The sequence below is a fragment of the Aythya marila genome (genome assembly GCF_965140915.1).
Source record: "Aythya marila genome assembly, chromosome: 3".
Lineage (NCBI taxonomy): Eukaryota > Metazoa > Chordata > Aves > Anseriformes > Anatidae > Aythya > Aythya marila.
The window spans coordinates 38,205,490-38,209,687 of record NC_139044.1 but is presented as its reverse complement, the minus strand read 5'-3'; positions in this window follow the sequence as shown (position 1 = coordinate 38,209,687).

Sequence of the window (4,198 nt, the reverse complement as noted above, 5' to 3'; positions counted from 1 at the left end):
TGTAAGAGCAAATGCCAACGGCTGGCTTTGTGCCGTCATACCTGTCCCAGTGGAGGCTAAATACTGTGTTGTAAGACTGACCTACATATCACTACAGAAGAGAAATGTTCCTGCTTGGTTTCTGCCAAGTGCAATAGAGCTCTGATTGGATAGATGAATGATGGCAAATGCGCTCCTAATAAAGCCAATGTCATTAAGTTAGAAAATGAGGCTGCTGTCATGTATGAGTGGTGGCAGAAGCATTTCTAGTTTAACAAGGTCTGACAAAACCCCCTCAACATGCTCAAGTGAAATCAGTGTCAACACCTAATCAGTTAAGCAGGTAATGGATTATTTTTTAAAAAATTAAACCATAGCTGCATTACTTCATTTGGAAAGAAGGAACATGTGTCTTCTACAGATGATTTGAAACATTTTTACAGTTGGCACGTTTGCCAGGTTCAAGCAGAAGCCGCTTTAACCTGAACAGCTGAGATGTGTGCTCCAGCATACTGGCAGAATGTAGGGCACGTCATGAATCCATGGACAAAGGAATTTGCAAGCTTTATCAGTCACTGTCTGGGTTTACATAACAGGTCGGCTCAATTAAATATATATGAACAGCATCTGTTTCTGCTTTTAAGATCACAGTGTGCAATGCTAACCACCACCCACTGGATAGAAACTGGGTGGTAGGATGAGAATCTGGCACTTCAATGAGCAAGAGAGAAACTATTTGTGATCATGGCTGGGAAGCTAGTGAAACAGTCTGAGAAGAGGGTAGACAAATGGCCAAACTGAAGGTTTCTTAGCTTCTGAAAAGTAAACTAGAGAAGCTAGAACCATAGCTATCAATCCGAGATAGGGATTAGAGAGTGATATAACTCTTCTGCACAGACACAGTTACAGTAAAGGAATAGATTAAATCCCTTGCCAGTCAGTGTCTAAGACAGGACACTGAGCTGGGTGGATATGTCATATAAAGTAGGCCTATTCCTGTATTCCTCAGAAAAACTGCCTGATAAAACAGCTCTGAGTGTCACCACCTAGCTAGCCTGGAGGTGCTGACCATGTGGCAGTGATCTGCCTTGTGCTGCTACAAGTTTCTCATTCTTCTGTGTGCCCAGGCTGCCCCTATGTCTGCAGCCTATTCCCCAGCACTCCCTGTCCCATCTATTTCGATGTGTTTAGGACTCACTAGCAGGACAGAGAAGCTGCATTTAAAACAATCTGGTTTACGTAAGGAGTCAGTCCACTGAAGTTCAAGTGGCCAACAATCACAGAAAAAGAGAAGGTGAAATGAGAGCCAGGGGCTTTCTGTCTCGTGTTTGCTTCCCAGTATTGCTCCCGAGAGGCAGGGGCACGCAGTGTGCAAGCAGGAGGCCTGCGGGGAGCACCCCTGCAGCTCCCGCTCCACTGTGACGCAGGGACGCAGTGCTGTGCCCGGCTGTCACCCAGTATTGCTGTGCCCGGCTGTCACCCAGTATTGCTGTGCCATAAGCGGTGGCCTTCACTAACAGACAAGGAGAAGGGGAACTGCAAAGTTGTTCTTCTCCAGGACTAATTAGCTCATTAGCTTCAGCGCCTGCCGCGTGGTGCCGCCAGCAGGTGGCGCCTCGGGCCCAGGCTGAGGCGGCAGCGGCCCCGCAGGTGCCTGCCCGAGGCCCGCCGGCCTTACGGGGCTGGGACCGCTGTCGGGACCTCGGCCCCGCTCCCCACCCGCCCCGGGAGGGCGAAGCCGCGGTCTGGGTGTCCTAGGGCACCGCCGGGGCCGGCTTCCCGAGCCGGGGCCGCCTCGGAGGAGGCTGAGGGAGCGGCGGTGCCGGGAGAGGCGGCTGGAAGCGGGGGAAACGCGCTGGATGCAGGGGCTGGAGCCGGCTGGGAAAACGGGGAGTGTGGAGGAATGGATTTAACCGTGACCTGTGGGGAACGGGAGGATTAGGGGAGGGTTTGCTTCGTGGGAGCAGGTGGGCGAAGTGACAAATATTTGCATTATGCCTTTTTTTATGAAGGCTCCTCACGCCCATAGCGGCTGTTTTGTTTTGCATGCCTTGGAAGCACTTGTAAAGGGAACAAAACAGGAAAAGGAGCACAGTGACACGGACAGGTGTCCTGCAGGAGACAATGTGAAAGCTGCCGAGCGATCAACGTGCTCCAGTTGGTATGAGGAAGCTAAGAACAGAATGAGTCACAGCTCGCTGTTCCCAGACCTGTGACCAGAAGCAATGGGCAGCAGCGAGCAGCTGGGAAAAGACCGAGTGTGAATCACCTGGGGCTGCCCTGCAAGAAAAGAGACTGGGAAGCACCTCCACAGCTGCAAGATTCAATCCTAAAATGGATTTAGACACTCATCCATATCATCCCTGTTGGCATGCTCGGAGAAGTGGAGAATGGGGTCCAAAGTCCAGTGTTAGGTGGCATGGGTCCCCTCACAGCAGGGTGTGGAAGTTAGGCCAGCTACACAAACAGTGAACAGAAGAGACACTGAAAGGGGGATACTGACTAGTCTAGCCTGTAACCATGGCAAGGGGATTGCTATTTTTCATAGAAGCTGAAGAAATGAAATTGTGTTTGGGTAGATGGTAGCAAGAGAGTAAAGAAAGAAGGAACTGGTGTTAACAGAGAGGAGACTAGTTCTTAGTGCAAATGAAGAGCATTTTGTTGTAGTATGTTGATCAGAGTTGAAGTCTCCTCTGTAATATCATTTGAACCCCCCAAAATTATTTGATTTATTTTGCTCTAAATGCCTAGATTTCATAATCCCAGAGCTCCATCCAGATTCTGCCATCCAAGGGTCTTCTCCCTAATATGACATCAGTCATGTGAGGGGGAAATGCTGAGGTCCTCTAGGAAAAATAGTTACCAGGAGTGGTCCCTGGCAAATCAATTCATTTAGCCAAGAGGCTACTCCTTGCCTGAGTCAAAGTTGCTCCAAGGGGGACAAAAATAGTGACTAGGTGTGCAGTAAATGAATTATCCCACCTGAGAACATTCCTCCCCTGCCATCATCCTTCTTGACTGCTCCTTACACCTGAGGCTATAAACAGGTTCTTATTTTGTACCACATGCGATAATAAACTCATCACTTCAGGGAAACATTGGATCTATTTTGTGTGTACAAACTGATGGCAACAGGGCTGTCAAGAAAGAATCTTGACATGGAAAATTAATCATTCATTTTCCTATGTGATCACAAAACTAGATGATGAAAGAGGTGCACTAACCATATGTGGATTATATTAAATTATTTCATATTGCAATCTTACCTGGAAATTAATTTTAAATTCCTGAGAGCATGCACGAAGTTGGAAAGGTGCCTGAATGTCTCTGAAAAAAACAGAACACCATATTTAATGGTAGTATATCAAATCAAAAAAGGAATATTGAGAACAGTATTTGACATCTTCATTTACAATCAGAAAGAGGAAATATGATATATATCACTAACACTTCCAAATGAATCTGGGCTTGGAAATATTGCTGAACTGAGAATGAAGTGAAGGAATCCAGATTAAAATGCGGTTAGAAATGAACAACTAGAGATTTGTCTGAGGAAAAACATATAACGTTAGGGTATCTATGAAAAAATACTTAATGGAAGTTAAAACAGGGAAACCTAGTGAAAGCCAGGGTATGTATGCCCCCTCTGCTACATTGCTAAGCCAGTCCAAGGTGTGATAACTGGTCTCTATATTAATTTTTGTCATAGAGTAGAGGTACGGCAGCTCTCATATGATTTTACTCCACTGCCATGTTATGTTAAATTCAGGACAGTATTATTTGAACAGTAGAGACAAACTGGAGAAATTTCAGGAAAGATCAACAGCAGCAGTATGAGACTTAACAGAAAAGCGAGAGCTATGTATATATGAAACACTGTATAAAGCATAAGATGTATTTAAGGGGATTTATCCTTTGGCTGGAACACGTCAGGGTGTGTGTCTTTTCCCTAGTAAAGACAGAAAACTGTAAAATATCATCCCATATGCATAGAACAGACACCTAAATAGCTCTCAGTGCCAGCAAGGCATGAGTGGTAGTTCTGAGCAAACAGGCTCTGCCAAGATGTTTACCATAGGGTACATTATGCCCTATCAGATTACAAAACCTGCACTATTACTGTACTGCGATAGAGAATCTTGATAAGAGTGAAAGGTAAAATGCAGGTTTATGGCTTTTTTGTTTGAGAAAACAAAATGGTTCAATCAATAGCAGCATC